This window comes from Chiloscyllium plagiosum, unplaced genomic scaffold, assembly GCF_037043375.1.
Source record: "Chiloscyllium plagiosum isolate Xiang-an unplaced genomic scaffold, Cpla_swu_hap1 HiC_scaffold_5, whole genome shotgun sequence".
In the NCBI taxonomy this organism is placed as follows: domain Eukaryota; kingdom Metazoa; phylum Chordata; class Chondrichthyes; order Orectolobiformes; family Hemiscylliidae; genus Chiloscyllium; species Chiloscyllium plagiosum.
The window spans coordinates 77,185,611-77,205,612 of NW_028270143.1; positions in this window are offsets into that span (position 1 = coordinate 77,185,611).

Sequence of the window (20,002 nt, forward strand, 5' to 3'; positions counted from 1 at the left end):
CCTCCGTCTCCATCATTCTGAAGTCTGTTTTCTTGTAGAATGACACGCTGAGGGAAATGTGCTACAGTACTTCCAAATTGCTCTCACCCAGACACCCAAGTGTCTGAGATTGCAGTATACATATGTCGTTACCAAGCTTGTAATAAAAGTTCATTTCGTTGTTTGTTATTATATTGTGACAGACAACAGAAATATCACAATATGAGTATTGGAAAAGTTTTAAAATTCAATGAAAACTGTCCAAAAAAGAAATGAAGTGGGAGAAAATAAACTTTGAGAGTAAACTTGTAAATAATATCAAGATGGATAACAAGAGCTTCTTAAAGCATATAAACAGAAAATGAGAAGACAAAATGATTATCAACCCCTTAGAGAATGAGGCTGGGGAAATAATAATTAGGAATGCAAAAATGGCAGAGGAGTTGAATTCATATTTTGTATTAGTCTTCACAGTAGAAGACTCTAGCTGCATTCGAAAATTAGAAATATTCAAGGAGCTAAAGGAGATGAGGACTTAAAGAAAACAACTAGCAAAAGAATACAAATGCACTACTGGGGATAAAGACTGTAAAGTTTCCTGGCCCGGATTGGCTGTATTTTAGGATGTTAAAGAAGGTAGCGATAGGGAGAGTGGATGCACTGATATTAATCTTCCAGGAGTCCTTCAATTCTGTTAAGGTCCCAGAGGATTGGAAAGTTTCCAAGGTAATACCTTTATTCAAAAAGGGAAGGAGACAAAAGAATGAGTAACTATACGCCAGTTAGCTCAATGTCTGCTATTGTCTACTATAACGAATGTAATTGCAGAGCATAAATATGATCAAGCAGAGTCAGCATGCTTTCATGAAGGGGAACTCATGGCAGACAAATTTACTAGAATTCTTTGAGGCAGTAACAAGCAGGATAAATAAAGGGGAAGAAGTGGATGTAATCTATCTGGATTTTCAGAAGGCATTTGATAAGATGAGGTTACTTAACAAGGTAAGAGTCTGGGGGATTCAAGATGGCAGTGATCTGAATAGATCAGCCTTGCTGAGCTCTGCACCCTAACCCAGGGTAGTAATATTTTTTTGAAAAAAGTTGTTAAACGATAATCCTTTCTGGAGCATGGGAGATTGCCTAATGGGAAGCAAACGGCCAAGTCTCAACACTGGGCACACTTACAAAAAATATTGGGTGGATCCAAGACTGTAACTGGGAAAGCAGCTGCAGCTCCTTCAGCAACTGTGAAGGAACTGCCTGTGTAGCAGAATATCGTGGAGGAACTCGAAGCCATCCAACAGCTGATCCAGGATATTAAGGAAGAGACTCATAATCGACTGGAGCCCATCTCAGCCATGCTGCAAAAGCATGAGAAGGAGTTGAAAGGGCTCGGGAAGTGGGTTGACGAGGTTGAGCGGTGGACTGCAGTGTTGGAGACCGAGATCGAGTCCTCGGCGGAGCAGATCCAGGCCCTTGAGAAACAGGTTCACGCCCTGACTGAAAATAGAGGGAGGAGGAAAAATATCCAGGTCATTGGCCTGCCGGAGGGAGTAGAAAGTGGGCAGACAGCAAGTTGTTTTGAAGACGAATTGCCACAATTTCTCGGCTGGGATGCCGAGGCGGACTGGGTGAAGGTTGACTAGAGTTTATCAGGTTGCGGTGTGCAGATTCGGTCAGAGTCAGGGCCCCCCCCCACTCCGGTTCTGATAAGATTTTAATGCTACAAGGACAAGCAGAGAGTCGTGGAAACTTCTAAGAAGGCTGGGGAGAGATCCGCAGGCCCTGACCTATCAAGAAACTAAGATAATGTTTTTCCAGGACTTTTGTGCGGCAGTGATTCATAAGAGGAAATCATTTGATGAGGTTAAGAGAAGGTTAAAGGAAAGGACCTTGGTATTTAATATTCGATGAGATACCAGCAGTACTTTGTATTATCTATGAGGAGACTGAGATCATTGGATTCCTTGGAGCAAGCCAAAAACTTCTTGGATACATTAAAATACTGTAGATGTATTTATGGACATGGACAATAGTGTCTTTTTTTTTGTCTTGCTTTTATTTCTTGTACTTGAACAATTGTTGGTGGTGGTTTTATTTCTCTCTGAGCTGGAGTGGTATTGATATATTGTGGGGGGTGGGCAGAGTGCTCACTGTTTTTGTTATACCTCTATGTTTACAATGTCCTTTGTTTGGTTTCTTCTATTGCTTGGGTTTGGGGTGCGGCTCGTGTTGGAAGGGGAAATGGACATGTGTGTGGGAAATGTAAGTGTCTTCTGTGAGCAGGGGATAGAGTCCCCTATTAAATGCCTTTTGTGCTTTGTAGTTAGATTTCTTTTTTGTTTTTTTTTGTAAATAGACTCTAAATGTCTCCTTTTGAGTATGCTTAGCGTGTTGCAAGACAAATTCTTCCTCTCGGCAGGTCAAAGGTGATTGTAGAGGATCATGGTTAGCAGCATTCTTAAATGGTGTACCTGGAATATAAGAGGAATTCATTTGCCAATTAAAAGAAAAAAATGGAAGAGAACAGGGCGGCATGGTGGCTCAGTGGTTAGTACTGCTGCCTCACAGCATCAGGGACCTGGGTTTGATTCCAGCTTCGGACAACTGTCTGTGTTGAGTTTGCACAATCTCCCTGCTTCGGCGTGGTTTCCTTTTGGTACTCTGGTTTCCTCCCACAATCCAAAAGATATACAGGTCAGGTGAATTGGCCATGCTAAATTGCCAATTGTTAGGTGCATTAGTCAGGATATCAGGTAGGGAATGGGTCTGGGTGGGTTACTCTGCGGAGGGTTAGTGTGGACATATTGGGCTGAAGGTCCTGTTTCTATACTGTAGGGAACCTAATATAAAAATCCCTACTCGATAACCCATACTTAGAGTTATTTGATCAAATGACATTAACATTTCATCTTCAAACAGGTCACCCAAATGAGAGAGTCCCCTATCTGACCAGTACTTAAACCAAGATACATTGTCTGTGGCCGGAAACCTGGCAAACCAACTATGGGAGTATGGAAAGATATCTCATTGCCCTCCACACTTTAACAGTATTAATAACTATTGGATTGTGGCAATGTTCCACAACTATCCTCATTTTGTCCAGAAACAGCAAGTTAATAAGAGGACACTCTATCAGGGAGGCCTCAATGTCCAACCATACACTGAGACCTCACAGGCCCAATCACTCACAAAAGATAAAAGTGAACTCAATTTATATCTTCTGACATTTGGGAGATTCACTCCTCTCAACCCCTGGGGCATTTGCAATTTCATAAGCTTGATAAGGGGCTGCTTATGGCGCCAAATGAAGAAACTAAACCACCCCCATTTAAATTCTGAGAAGTTTGTCTAGGAAAAAGCAAGGGAAGCATCCGCCCAGGGTAAAATAAGTGAGGAAGAACATTCATTTTAATAAGAGCAACTCGACCTAGCCATGATATCGGAAGGGGCCCCCCACCTTTGAAGGTCTTGTTTAATCTTATCAAACAAATGAACAAAATTAGCCTTGAATAACTGACCAAAACTACGGGTAACAGGGAGGCCTAAATAAAGAAAGTCTCCCTGTGCCCACTTAAAGGGGAACTCACCTTCAACATCTGGTATTCCCCAAGACCCCCCCATAGACATAGTCTCTGATTTTGAAAAATTGATCTTGTAACCTGAGAGAAAGCCAAATGAATTAATACATTGTATCAAATAAGGCACTGAAACTGCTGGGTTCAAAAGAAAAATGAGAACATCATTTGCATATAATGTGATTTAAGCACCTTTGACCCTATCTTTGGTGTAACTATATTGGGGTCCCGACGAATGGCGTCTGCCAATGGCTCAATCACCAATGTGAAGAGCAAAGGAGAGGGGACAGCCTTGCTGACTGCCCAACCAACGTTAAAATGATCAGACCTTTAGTGAGAACCACTGCCAGAGGATTACTGTAAAGGACCTTCACCTATCTAGTAAACACTTCACCCAGACCAAACTGCTCCAGGGTATAAAAAAGTTACGGCCATTCCACCGGTCAAATGCCTTCTCCGTGTCCAAGGAAACCACCACCCCTTGAACTGACCATTGTTGGCACACTTGAATCATGTTAATCAGTCTCATGAATCATGTTACGTTTTTTCAGACCAGAGATTCTATCCGAAAAGAGACTACGCTTCTGACTGAGGGTTATAGATCTGATAAGGAAAAGAGGGTGGTTCAGGCTAAGACCACTCTTTCAGTGAGTACTCTATCATTTGTTGGGGGTGAGTGAGGGGGGGGGCGGTTTCTTGGGTGACATGGAGCTATTACGGGAGAGAGAATTGGGATGGAAATCACTCTGGAAACTTGGGAGGACATTTGTGAGAATACGAGAAGGATTTCAACATGAAAGAGGACCCATGCTGTGCAGTTAAAGATTCTCTAAAGGGCTCATCTGGCAAAATTTAAGCAGGTGTGCCCTAAGTGTAAAATAAATACAGGTACCCTCACTCATTGCTTGTGGTCCTGCCATAGGCTCTATGTGTACTGGAGCGCTGTGGCAGGAGTAATAGAGAGGGTCTTGGGGACCGAAGACAAGGTGGACCCAATTTCTCTTCTCCTGGGTTTGCCGAACTTATCTCCCTTAGATGTACATGGGAAAAAACTTTTTAGCATCCTCACTTTTTGTGCAAGGTAGAACATTGTGATGTGCTGGGTGTCTGAGAACTCCCCCAGGTCTGTCAGGGTGGCATAAGTTAATTATGTAACACATTGCTTTGGACTTTCTTACAAGCATGGTGCACCAAAAAACAGACAATATTTATAAGACATGGCAGCCCTTTTTGAATTATTTGGAAGGAGATCTATCCGCCATTTTAATTAGGGTTTTTGTCTAGCCATGGTGGTTTGGTTTAATAAGTCTAGTGTCCTGAGAGGAAGAATTTTGCGCAAACATGGGTTTAATAGTTGATGCTCTCGAAGGTTGAGAGCTGTGGTCTTGTTACGCTGAGCGGTGTTATTTATTTACTTATTTATTGATGTGCAATGAGCATAGTTGTGAGTTCTTTTGCAGAGTAGTATAGTAGTTGGTTTATTGTTGTTATTATAACATTATTTTCATATTTTTGTAATTGTATAATTTTGTAAGGAACATTTTTTTCAATAAAAATATTTTAAAACAAACAAAATAAGAGTCTGTGGTGCTAGAGGGAGGATATTAGCATGGATAGAGTATTAGCTCAGTCATAGAAGACAGAGAGCTGGGATAAGGACAACATTTTCAGGATTTCAACCTGTAATTAATGTGCCACAGAGTTCAGTGGTGGGGCGCCAATTATTTAAAAAATGCATTTATGACTTGGTTGATGAAAGTGAATATACTGTAGCCAAATTGTCAGATGACACAAAAATAGGTGAGAAGACAAGAAGTAAGGATGACATTTGCTCACAGTAAGTCTGCAGAGGGATTTGGACAGATTCAGTGAGTTGGCAAAAAACATGGCAGATGGGATATAATGTGGGAAAATGTGAAGTTGTGTACACGTGCAGGAAGAATAGAGGAGCTATGCCAACAAGATTCCTAAATTGACCTTGTCTCATTTGCCAGCATTTGGTCCATATCCCTCTAAACCCTTCCTATTCATGAGTCCAGCTTATAAACGTTGTAGTTATACTCATCTCCACCAAGTCCTCTGGCAGCTCATTCTATGCATGCACCACTCTTTGTATGAAAACGTTGCCCCTCAGGTCCGTTTTAAATCTTTCCCCTCTCACCTTAAACCTATGCCCTCTAGTTTTGGACTCCCTTACCCAAGGAAAAAAACCTTGGCTATTCCCTCTATCCATGCGCTTCATGATTTTATAAACCTCTGTAAGGTTAGTCTCCAGACTCCAATGCTCCAGGGAAAAAAGCTCCAGCCTATTCACCCTCTCTCTACAGTTCAAACCCTCCAAAACTGGCAACATCCTTGTAAAATCTTTTCTGAAATTTAAAGTTTACCAACATCTTTCATACAGCAGGGAGACAAGAATTGAATTCAGTATTCTAAAAGCGGCCTAACCAATGTCCTGTACAGCCGCAACATAACATCCCAATGAGTGTAGTTATATAAACTAGACTGTCCTCATTTCTGGCTGTGATATTACCTGCCTGTCCTCAGGTTGATCAGGCCGTGTCTTGGGTATTCCTTTACAATCTCAACTTTGGCCACTTTCTGAGAATTGGACTGGTTCTCTCTCTCTCTCTCTTTCTCTCTCTCTGGGTTCTCCTGCTGTGAAGGGCCGTAAGCCTTCTTTTTTTCCTCCTTTCTTCCCAGCCCCTGGAATTTGACTTATCAGTCATTATGTACTATTAATTGTTTTATTTTGCAGGCCCACCTGCTGAATGGCCTGTAGTTAGAGGCAAAAAAAACTGCAGATGTTGGAATCCAAAGTAGACAAGCAGGCGGCTGGAAGAACGCAGCAAGCCAGGCAGCATCTACTTCAGTCCTACACAGGCACTGTTCTGCAACACTTCCACCTTTACATCAATGACTATGTTGGCGCTGCATCCTGCTCCCAGGCTGAACTGGAGCTATTCATCAACTTTACCAACAACTTCTACTCCACCCTTAAATTCACTTGGTCTTTCGCGGACACTTCAGTCCCCATTCCCTTTCCGAAACGTTGACTTCTCCACCTCCTGATGCTGCCTGACTTGTTGTGTTCTTCCAGCCTCCTGTGTGGCCTGTAGTGAGCACCTCTGATCTTTCATCCTTTCCTACACAATAGGAGAGAATGGGTTCATCCTGCTGAATGGCCTGCAGTTAGAAACAAAAAAACTGAAGACGCTGGAATTCAAAATAAACAAGCAGGAGGCTGAAAGAACAGAGCAAGCCAAGCAACAACAGGAGGTGGAAAAGTCAACACTTCAGGTATAATCTTTCTTCAGGACTGGGGTGGGGGTGAGGGGAGCTGCAGATAAAAATGGAATGGCGGAGTGTTTAGGATAGGGAGTGGACGAAGTGGTGAGGTAATGATAGGTGAACACTAGTAGAGGGTGTGGTAAATGGGAGGAACAAATTCTGTTGGTGGCTGGTTTGTAAGTGGAATGGAAGGGAGGAGGGGCCAGAAAGGGAGTCGAGGGATGGGTGGAAAGGTTATTTGAAATTGGAGAGTTCAATGGTGAGTCCTCTGGGCTGTAGGCTGCCCAGGTGGAAGATTAGGTGGCGTTCCTCCAATGTGCGTCCTGATTCACTGTGGCAATGGGGGAGGCCAAGGATGGTCATGTCAGAGAGAGAATGGGAAGGGGAATTGAAATGGATGGTGGCTAGGAGGTCAGGCTGGCCCTTACCGGCCCGGCTGAGATGCTTGTGAAATGTTTCCTTAGTTTATGGTTGGTCTCACCAATGTAGGGAAGACTACATTGGGAGCACCAGATACAGTAAACTAGTTTGGAGGAGAGGCAGGCAAACTTCTGTCTCACCTAGAAGGATTGTTTGGGACCCTGGATGGAGGTGAGAGGGGTGATGTACCAGTAGGGTTTGCATCATTTATAGTTGCAAGGGAAACTACTGGGGGGAAACAGGGTTGGTGAGGAGAGTGGCATGAATCAAGGAATAACTAAGGGAATGGAGCTTGTGGAAGGCAAAGAAGGGTGGGGAGGGGAAGATGTTCTTGTCGGTGGAGTCAAGTTGGAGTTTGCGCAAGTGTTTAAGCATGATGTATTGGATGTGGAGGCTGGTGGAGTGGATGTTAACGACAAAGGGGAGGCTGTCTGGAGGACAGAGGGGGGGAAACCATGTTGTTCAAAATAGGTGAACATCTGGAATCTTGTGAGTGGAATGTCTCCTTGTCCAAGCAGATACAACAGAGATAGAGGAATTGGAAAAACAGAATGGAGTTCTTGCAGGATACTGGATGGAGGAGGTGTAGTCCAGGTAATTATGGGAGTCTGTGGATTTGTAGTAAATATCCATCTGTAGACTGTTGGTGGAGATGAAAATGAAGAGGTCAAAAAAGGGGAGGGAGCTGTCTGAGGTTGACCACGTGAATTTAATGATGGGGTAGAAGTTGTTGTCCACCCTGAAAGGTCTGTAGTTCGTATCTCTTATTTCTTGCCCTATTTTATACAACAGAACACAATAGGACATCCCCTTCTGGTGAAGACATATCTGGCTCCAAATGTAGTGCATTCTGTTGTGGTGTTGTTCCAGTAGAATATTCCAGGAGATGTCACATTTTAGAGTTTGCGTTGTCATCTTTCAGGAATGGGATCGGTAGTCTCTAGTAATGGGATTAACGCCTTATTGGGAATCACAAGATTATCATAGATAACGAAGCCCTTCTAAAGGACAGTGACTGCCTGTTGGTTTAGACTTAAAGAGAGCCGGTTAGCTTAGTTAGCTGGATGGCTGGTTTACGATGCAGAGCGATGCCAACATCATGGCTTCAACTCCTGCATCAGCTGAGGTTAACATCAAGCTCTCTACTCCTCAACCTCTCCCCTCATCTGAGGCACAGTGATCCTCAGGTTAAAAAAATAGTCCAGTCATCTCTCTCTAATGAGAGAACAACCCTATTGTTGTTAAGACAATAGTGATTTTACCTTTAGATTTAATTGGAAAGAAAATGGACAACTCGAGAATCTATCCTGCCTGAATCTATGACAAAAATTAAGACTAATGGGCAGCAGACATATTCTGAATGCCTTGCTCAAATCAAATTATTTTTTACTAACCTAAAGATGGCAGCACTATGCAGGATCTTCTTATGGGTCCTGGTCCAAAAGCTTACTTCTTTGTTCATCATGATACAGTTTTAATTTCTGGGGATTGAGTTCTGAAGATGATCTTGACTGCAGAGGTGCATCTTCAAACTGATATCTCTCATACAGAAAGTGAAATTTCTACCAACGAGTGGAAATTAAGTTCTCATTCTATCATTGCTGAAATTGTCTATAGAACGTGCTTCTTTTTTCTTCCTTTTGTCAAGGAGATTTATCCTTGGCTTAGAGTGCATCAAAGACAGGAGAGAACTTCAGATTATTGTCTTCCTTATCAAGGGATTGTGATAGTTCAAGTAATGGAGAATTGTTTCTTCAAAGAGTTTCACTTTGATTTATAAAAAACCAAAAGAACTGCAGATGCTGGAAATCAGAAACAAATACAGAAATTGCTGGCAAAGCTCAGCAGATCTGACAGCATCTGGGAAGAGAAATCAGAGTGAACACTTCAGATCCAGTGACCTCTCCTCAGAACCTCACTCTGATTATTCTTGACTTCTGAATAACCCTGAAACTGGCTTTTATTAGAAACTGCCATTCCATTCCACCAATTCAGGACAGTTCTGCAGTTGGATCACTGGACTCGAAATGTCAAATTTGCTTTTTCTTCAAAGATGTCGCCAGACCTGTCCCAGTCAAATTCATGTTGCTTGTCGTCTGCATGTGTGGCTACTAGGGATAGCTGGTCGTGTCGTTTCGTGGCTAGTTGATGTTCATGGATGCGGATCGTGAGCTGTCTTCCTGTTTGTCCTATATAGTGTTTTGTGCAGTCCTTGCATGGGATTTTGTACACTACATTAGTTTTGCTCATGTAGCAAAACTAATGTAGTGTACAAAATCCCATGCAAGGACTGCACAAAACACTATATAAGACAAACGGGAAGACAGCTAATGATCCGCATCCACGAACATCAACTAGCCATGAAACAACATGACCAGCTATCCCTAGTAGCCACACACGCAAACGACAAGCAACATGAATTTGACTGGGACAACACTACCATTATAGGGCAAGCGAAACAAAGAACAGCCAGGGAATTCTTAGAAGCTTGGCACTCATCCACAAACTCCATCAACAAACACATAGACCTGGACCCAATATACCGGCCACTACAGCGGACAGCTGAAACTGACAACCAGAAGCGGCAGGGACAGGCCACTATAAATGCCAGAGGAAACACCACAGAAGCGCTTCACAGGAGGCTCCCAAGCAATGAGGATGTCACCCAGACAGGGGACGAAACGTTTGCAACAAAAATTTCCAGCTCGGCGAACAGAACCACAGCATCGAGCACCCGAGCTACAAATCTTCTCACAAACTTTGAATAATTGCCTTAATTTGATTTTTAGTGAATGTACAATTTTACTGTTAAAGCTGTATTTTAAAAAAAAAAAACACAATTCAATTTCAAGGAGGCTTACACCTTCTTTGTTATTTGTAGCAAAATAGTAAAATTATTCTTTTTACCTAGTTTTACATTTTGTTTTACTTTACTTTGTTTATGGAAAGTGGGTGTTGCAGGTAAGGCCAGTATTTATTGCCTATCCCAAAGGCTCTTAAAAAAAATATTATCCATTATCTCAAACCGCTGCTGTCTCTGTTTTATAAGCAGTGAAATTCAAGATGTTGACTTTGTGCCTTACAGAGTAATTTGCAGGTGATGGTCTGACTATGTATCTGCTGTACTTAACATTTGAGGTAGTAGCGGCCACATCTTTGGATATTGCTAGCAAATAAGGTTTTGTGAGTTGCTGTAGTTGTTACAAGGGAGAGCAAGCCAAACCTAATCAGCCTCACTATCACCGGATTTGCAACACTATAAAATTAAAACATACAAAGAACTTCTAAATTGCAAATTATTCCTTATCAGCTTTGCAAATAACAGATATTGAACTCCAAATTTATAACTGAAAGAAAAATTAATAATTTATTAATTATGTACTTTAGCAGGAACAGGTAAAAAGCAATGTATTCTAATTCATATCTATGACCTAAGACTCAACCTTGATCATTGGACTTATTCTTCACAGATAGACAGAAACAGTTGAAGGATAAGTTAATAAGAAAATAAAAGAATTGTACTTTGCCCAGTTCAATAAACTACTTCAAACAATGGATGCCAGGCCTTCAGGAAATCTTTGGATAGTGGTTTGTTCACAGGCATAAGCATGTTTCAATTCCAAAGTTACTGATCAATGCAAACAGTTTCAGCAGACTCTTAGAAATATTTACTTATGTCTTGCAGACTAGGATTCTTTTCTCAGAATATTCAACAATATTACAATACGGTAGACAACTAACGAGAGAGAGTGTGAGAGAGGGTAGAACTCAGCAGAAGTCTTGGGAGCTACTAAAAATCATTTTCCTGCCAAAATCCAATCAGCATTGTATTTTTCCTCTTTCTAATCAACATTGTCTACGATTGGTTTGTTAGTGCTGGTCCTCCCTTGATTGACCAATTCAACATCCAATCAGCTGCCAACCTGGACCATATCAACAGCTCGGTGCTAATTCATCGAGCATCCTAAGAACAATAATTAGGTTGCATTATCTTCAAAATCACTACCCAATAGTAAAACCTGTCTTTAATCTCTTGTTATTTAAAACTATCTATGTTTCAATGTTAATCTCTTAACCTCAACTCACAGTTTCAAACTAAAAACATTATGAAAACTAAATGAAAGATATTGAAGGCCTCTACAAGTACTTTGTAGGTAGTATACACTGCTACCTCAGGAGTGCATCAGTTGTTGTTGGAGTCAAAGCATTAAGTGGCGAATGATATGCTGCTCAAGTAGGCTGCTTTGCCATGATTATAATGAACTGTTTGAATGTTTTGGAGTTACACTTATCCAGGTAAATGAAGAGTATTTCATTACAATCCTGACTTGAGACTTGTAGATGGTTGACAGACTTTGGGGAGCCAGATGAGTTAATCACAGCAGAAGTGCCAGTCTCTGACACACTCTTGCATCTATGTGATAGCTTCAGCTACATTTATGCTGATTTATGGCTCATGGAATGTTGATGCTGGAGTGTTTGCTGGAAGGCAGTTCCAATGGATATCAGGAGAAAAAGGATAGATTCTCATATCCATGCATGATTATTACTTGCTGCTCATCAGCCCAAACCGCAATGGTGTCAAGGTTTTACTGAATGCAGACAAAGCCTGCTTAATTAATTCAGGAATTGTAAATCGAATTGAGCACAGTACAACTATTGACCATTTCTGATCATAGTTTAGAAGAAAAGTAGCTGAAGGTAGTTACTCCTAGGACATGACCCTGAGGAATACCTTCAATAATGCACTTGGGCTATAATTATTAGCCTCCAGCAGCCATAAGTATTCTCCTATATTCTAGGTAGCACCTTGCTGATTTCCCATTAACTTCAACTTTACAGCAGTTCCTTAATGTCATAAACTGCTTAATGTTGTATTAATGTCAATATCATTCATTCTCCTTTCATATTCTATCTTTTGTCCATGTCGAGATCAAGTAGTCCTGTCGGGACTGAAACCTTTATATCAGGGAGCACATTATGAGTGAGTAATTGCCAATTAATAGCACTACCAGTGACATTTTTATCACTCTGCTGACAATTAAGGGAAGTCTAATGCATTATCAAAAGTCTGGATTGAATTTGTGCTTTTGCTGGACAGGAAGTATCTAGGTAATTGTCAGCTTAGATAGATAGATGTCCCTATTGTGGCTGAACTGAACAGTTTTGTTGTGTTGTGACTACTTCTGGACCACGTAATGCTCGGTGGCACTGTGACTTAGTGGGTTGCCTTTTAAACTGGAGATCCTGAGTTTGAATCCCAGTAGTGCCTTTCTTACTAAATAGCCTTTCAATCAAGGGTTCTTGTGGCACAATGATAGTGCCCCTGCACCTGAGGCTTGGTTTCAAGCCAACCTGCACCAGAAATGTGTCACTACATGCCTGAACAGGTTTGTTCAAAATGCTTAGAGTTCAATTGATTAGCACCACAGCTTGGATGCCATTGGTTCTCATAGATTTTGATGTGTTCATATGCATTCAACTGTTTCTTGGTATCACCATGGAATGAATCAAATTAGCTGGAGACAGTCTTCCATGACAATGGCGACCTCAAAGAAAGATTGAGGTGGATCATCAATCAGCACTTCTGATTACAAAAGCTACAGTCCTGACCTTTGCACTCATGTGTTGAGTTCCAGAATCATTGACAATGGAGATATTCTTGAAGCCTTTGCCTCCATTATGTTTTTTTTTAATATTCCTTCACTATTCACCATTGTGTGGAGCAAGGCTGTAAAACTTTGAGCTGATCCATTAATTAGGGATCACTTAATGTTGACTATTGTGGGTTGTTTGCACTGTGTTCATGCTGGTAATTTCTGTGTTATTACAGCTTGGTACAGGTGCACAACCCTTTATCCGAAATCATGAAATCCGAAAAGCTCCAAAATCCGAAGGTTTTTTTGTGAGGTTTTTTTCTCATTAACAAGTTTGTTTGGCGTGCAAACAGTTAACCCAACTCCACACCCACTCGATGCATGCCACTCAGATGCGACGTGGGTGGGTATGGCTCAGCACTGGCAGGCCTCAATTCCGTCTCAGGGCCTGTAGTACTCACAGTGAGCCTGCTGTTCAGAAAGATTTTTAAAAGATTTTACTATCAAACTGTCACTTATTCCGAAATTCAAAAAATTCCGAATTCCGAAAACCAGCTGGTCCTGAGCGTTTCGGATAAAGGATTGTGTACCTGTACTGCATTTTTAGTATCTCTGAGGCTGCTTCTTGTATACTGTCCTGAACTCTCCATTGAATGAATGTGATCACCTCGCTTGGTGGCAATGGCAAAGGATGGCAATGTCAGGATACCAGAGATGAGAGATTGTGGTGGCACCTAATCCTGCTGTGGCTTTAAGCTAGCAAGACCTCAGAGTAAGGCTTCTGACTTTCTAGATTTGTTCTAAATATATCCCATTTGCCATGGCAGTGGTACTACACAACACAATGGAGTATGAAGATAAGATTTTGTCTCACAGCTCTGTGCTCACCCCTACCAAGACTATGATGAATGCATTAGCAGTAGGCAGACAGATGAGGATAAGGTCAAGTTGTGTGTTCCCTCAAGTTGTTTCTCTAACAAGTTTCTACAGGCACAGTTTGGTGGGTATGTCCTTACAACATGGCTAGCTGGGTCAGTAGTGGTACTCCTGATCTTGAATTGTTGATGGACATTGAAATCCCCCATTTAGCATACATTGCTACCCTCTGTGCTTCTTCCAAGTAATGTTTAACAGAGAGGAGTACTGATTCATCAACTGAGGGGAACTGTAGTTGGAAACCATCAAGAAGTTCTCTTGATCTGAGTCCATGAGAGTTGAGAGTTACTACGATGTCCACATTCCCAGAGTAACATGATGGCTCAGTGGTTAGTGGTGCTGCCTTACAGAGCCAGGGACCAATGTTTGATCCCTGCCTTGAACGACTGTCTGTGCCTTTATGTGGATTTTTGCCAGGCGCTCCAGTTTCTTCCCACAGTCCAAAGATGCACAGGGTAGGTAGATTGACCAGGCTGAATTGTCCATAGTGTTCAGAGATGTGCAGGCTAGGTGAATTAACTATGGGAAATACGGGGATAGGGTGGGATGCTCTTCGGAGGGTTGTTGTAGACTTGATGGGCTGAATGGTCTTTTTCTGCACTGTAGGGATTCTACATCATGACTGTGTATTATTGTGCATATCTTTGATAGACTTGTTCTGCCAGTTGGTTTTAGTGATGGAAAGAATTTGGGACATTGGCTCTAGGATATAATTTAGTGAGTATTACTTGACTAGTTTATGGACAAGTACAGTAAATATTATAGACAATAGACAATAGGTGCAGGAGTAGGCCATTCTGCCCTTTGAGCCAGCACCACCATTCATTATGATCATCCTCAATCAGTATCCTGTTCCTGCCTTATCCCCATAACCCTTGATTCCACTATCCTTAAGAGCTCTATCCAACTCTTTCTTGAAAGTATTCAAAGACTTGGCCTCCACAGCCTTCTGGGGCAGAGCATTCCATACACCCACCACTCTCTGGGTGAAGAAATTTCTCCTCAACTCTGTTCTAAGTGGCCTACCCCTTATTTTTAAACTGTGTCCTCTGGTTTGGGACTCACCCATCAGCAGAAAAATGCTTCCTGCCTCCAGTGTGTCCAATCTTTTAATAACCTTATACGTTTCAATCAAATCCCCTCTCAGCCTTCTAAACTCAAGGGTATACAAGCCCAGTCGCTCCAATATTTCAGCATAAGATACTTCCACCATTCTGAGAATTGACCTTGTGAACCTACGCTGTACTCCCTCAATAGCCAGAATGTCTTTCTTCAAATTTGGAGACCAAAACTGCGCACAATATTCTAGGTGCGGTCTCACCAGGGCCCTGTACAGCTGCAGAAGAACCTCTTTGCTTCTATACTCAATTCCTCTTGTTATGAAAGCCAGCATGCTAATAGCTTTCTTCACTGCCTGCTGTACCTGCATGCTTGCTTTTATTGACTGATGTACAAGAACACCCAGATCTCGTTGTACTGCCCCGTTACCTAACTTGACTCCATTTAGGTAGTAATCTGCCTTCCTGTTCTTGCCAAAGTGGATAACCACACATTTATCCACATTAAACTGCATCTGCCATGCATTCGTCCACTCACCTAGCCTGTCCAGGTCACCCTGTATTCTCCTCACATCCTCCTCACATTTCAATCCTGCCACCCAGCTTTGTGCCATCAGCAAATTTGCTAATATTACTTTTAATACCTTCATCTATATCATTAATGTACATTGTAAAAAGCTGCGGTCCCAGCACTGATTCCTGCAGCACACCACTGGTCACTGCCTGCCATTCTGAAAGGGAGCCGTTTATCACTACTCTTTGTTTCCATTCAGCCAACCAATTTTCAATCCATGTCAGTATTTTGCCCCTAATACCATGTGCCCTAATTTTTCTCACTAACCTCCTATGTGGGACTTTATCAAAGGCTTTCTGAAAGTCCAGGTATACTACATCCACTGGATCTCCCTTGTCCAACTTCAGAGTTACATCCTCAAAACATTCCAGAAGATTAGTCAAGCATGATTTCCCCTTCATAAATCCATGCTGACTCTGACCTATCCTGTTACTGCTATCCAGATGTGTCATAATTTCGTCCATTATAATTGACTCCAGCATTTTTCCCACCACTGAGGTCAGACTACCTCGTCTATAATTCTCTGTTTTCTCTCTCCCTCCTTTCTTAAAAAGTGGGACAACAATAGCCACCCTCCAATCCGCTGGAACTGATCCTGAATCTATCGAACTCTGGAAAATGATCACCAATGCATCCACAATTTCTAGAGCCACCTCCTTCAGTACCCTGGGGTGCAGACCATCAGGTCCCGGGGACTTATCAGCCTTCAGACCTAACAGTCTCCAACACCATTTCCTGCCTAATATAAATTCCCTTCAGTTCAGGTCCTTCAGCCACTATTACATCTGGGAGATTGCTCGTGTCTTCCCCAGTGAAGACAGATCTAAAGTATCAATTCAACTCTTCAGCCATTTCTTTGTTCCCTGTAATAAATTCACCCATTTATGTCTTCAAGGACCCAATTTTAGTCTTAACCAACTTTTTTCTCTTCACATACCCTCTAAAAAAGCCTTTACTATCCTCCTTTATATTTTTGTCCAGTTTACCTTCGCACCTTATTTTTTCTTTGCGTATTTCCTTTTTAGTTATCCTCTGTTGTTCTTTAAAAACTTCCCGATTTCCCACTCACCTTTGCTATGTTATACTTTTTCCCTTTTGTCTTTATATGGTCCTTAACTTCCCTCATCAGCCGCGGCCACCCCTGCCTCCCCTTAGGATCGTTCTTCCTTTTTGGAATGAACTGATCCTGCATCTTCCGCATTATACCCAGATAAAACTGCCATTGTTGTTCCACTGCCATCCCTGCTAAGGTATTGCACCAATGAACTTTGGCCAGCTCCTTCCTCATAGCTCCATAGTTCCCCTTATTCAACTGAAATATTGTCACTTCCGATTCTACCCTCTCCCTTTCAAACTGCAGATTAAAGCTTATTGTATATTGTCCCATATCCACAGATAATAACGAGGATGTTGGAAGGCGACTGAGTTGGGTGTTCTTCTGTTGTTTCTGAGCTCAGTGCCTAGGTTGATGCCCCAGTATCTTTCTGGTTTTAACCTTACAGTTCTCCATTACATTTTGATGCAACTGAATAACTTGGGACCATTTCAGAGAGAGTTAAGAATCAGTAACATTGCTATGGGTCTGGAATTATGTATAAACCAACATAGTTACAAATAGCTGATTCTTCTCTTGAATATTATTCTTGCATGCCTTCAACTGTTCAAAATTATTACTTTGCAGAGAACAGCCCAGATAAATAACACCATTAATGATCTGGATAATAATTTCAAGATGTAGTATGCTCTCGTTATAATTTTCTTCTTTCAGTCTTGCAGTATTGCTATTTCCTGGCTTCCGTTTAATCAAACACATGGATGTGTATGTATAGCTCAATTATTGAATGCTCCCAAAACAGCATTTCAAAGTCAGTCACATTGGAGTACATCACACAATCAAAATTTTCAATGTGAGTGAGAAGGCGTTAGTTACACTGTTTAAAATTCACAAGCTTGTTGCCAACACAAAATTGCTGTGAAACGTTGCCAACTCTTCTAAAACTTCTGTGAGAAAGATTGCTGCAAAAGAGGACGCACTTTGTCTATCTTCACTGCCCTTTGTGTATGGGTTTACACAATCTAATCGTGCTGAATAAGGTGTCTGCACCTTCATACAGGATCTCTGCCCATTCAGTACAATGTCAATGAATAGTTGGGTGCTGATAGCTTCAAAAGAGGCAGAAGTGATGCAGAGAATGTTTAATAACACACTGTGGGTAATTTTATACACTTCAATCAGATAACCTCTCATTTTTCTAATCTCCAGAGAATATAGACCTAACTAAAAATATAAAAACATAAGATCTAGGAGTAGAATTCAGATATTCGACCCACCGATTCTCTCCACTGTTTGATCATGGCTGATATGTTTCTCAACCCCCCATTTTTTCTGCCTTCTCGCTGTAACACACTTGATCTCCTCACTAATCAAGAACTTGTCTATCTCTATGTTAAATACACTCAAATATGCAACCTTTCCTCCTAGGATAGCTCGCTGATTTCATCAATCAATCCAGTAAACATTTGTTGCACACAGCAATCCAACTAAAGCCCTATATAATTGCAGCAAAGTTACCTTATGCTTATTCTCCAATCACCATGAAATAAAGGCTAACATATGATTAATCTTCCTCATGGCATGTTGTGCCTACACATTCACATCCTGTGGTTCATGTACAGAAAATTCAAATAACAAGGTCAGCCAGCTTGTCCTCCTAGAATATGAGCTCTCTGATTGGGGCTGTTAATCTAGTTAGGAAGATGTGGCAGACATAAAAAGGTCTGGGATGTTGGGATGTTGGGGTCTGAATGCCTTACTCAGTGATGGACAGTGCCACTGTCAAAGGCTATGCATTTGGTGAATAAAGAGTGATTGGTGATGGGATGCCAGCCACTGAAAAGTTATTTCACAAATTTCTCTGAAAATAAACCTTTACTTATTTCACTTCTCACAAACTGTTCTGCTTTTCACGCTTCTGGTCAAAGTGGATAATTTCACACTTGTGCCCATTATACTTCATTGTATACCATTAAACACTTTGCCCACTCACTTAACAGCTACCTGCATCCTCCTCACAACTTACTTGCCTGCTCAATTTCATATCATCAGTGAGTATGCAGAGATAAGACTTAGGCCACTTAGCTAAATCATTGCTATAGAATAAAATCAGCAAAGGACCATCAAAACACCTTACTATTCCTAGCCATTCTGAGAAAAAAATACAAATTATTCCTCATATTGTTTTTGTCTATTAGCTAATCTCAAAACATGCAAGTACATTATCTCCAATCTCATGAGTCATATTCTTATGTAACAATTCCTTGTATGAGATCTTTTCTCTGAAATTCCAGATCTATTAATCGATCCTGCTAGTTGTTCTGTCAAAAACTCAAATAAGTTTAAGTATTGCCAAAAAAAACAATTTGTTGAAGCTATTTGATTTGCACTCATCAAGACAATTTCCAAAAAAACTGCTTTTAGGGGAAATCCAACATTTATATTGCACGAGAGGAGAGGACGGAATGTTGTCAGGTAGATTCTGATTGGTAGGCACATTGCCATGGAGAATGTACCTTTAATGATGATTGACAATTAGCTGCCAGAATTTGATAACATTTTAATGTTGAATCTGGTCAAAGTCAGAACTCACACGACAACAGATCATAGTCCAACAGGTTTATTTAAAATCACAGGCTTTGGAGCGCTGTCCCTTCATCAGGTCACCTGACAAAGGAGCAGCACCCCAAAAGCTTGTAATTGTAAATAAACCTGTTGGACTATAACCTGGTGGAATGAGCTCAAAAGGTGTGGTGCTGGAAAAGCACAGCTGGTCAGGTAGCATCCAAGGAGCAGAACAGACAACGTTTCGAGCATAAGCACATTCCTGATGAAGAGCTTATCCTCGAAGCGTCGACTCTTCTGCTCCTCGGATCCTGCCTGAGCGGCTGTGCTTTTCCAGCTCCACACTTTATGACTCTGATCACCAGCATCTGCAGTCCTCACTTTCACCTGGTGGAATGAGCTGCCAGAGGAAGTGGTGGAGGCTGGTACGATTACAACATTTGAAAGGCATCTGGATGGGTATATGAATAGGAAGGATTTAGAGGGATATGGGCCAAGTGCTGGCAAGCGGGATTAGATTTATATAGGATATCCGGTTGTATGGATGTGTTGGACCGAAGGGTCTGTTTCCATGCTGTCTATGACTCTGTGATTTCTGACTTTGCCTGCCCCAGTTCAACCCTGGCATTGCCACATTCTGATTCGCCAATGAATTTCCCTGAGAAATGACCAGACAAATAGTTGTCACCTATTTTATTAGGTTGAAAGAGGCAAAGTACTTGTATGTGATCTTTCCAACTGCAAAGAACAGGGCCCTCGGTACTAATGTATGCAGCTTTCAGGACACTTAACTGAGCCACACTCTGAACCTGATTGACAATTCTATATCAATTGACAGTTTAATTCTTTGCAAACTCGGCATTTATTTCACAAAAGTTGTCCAATTGCAAATTTATTCTGACGAATGCAAGATAAAAAGTTTTAATAAAAAGTGAGTTTGTTCAGCAATA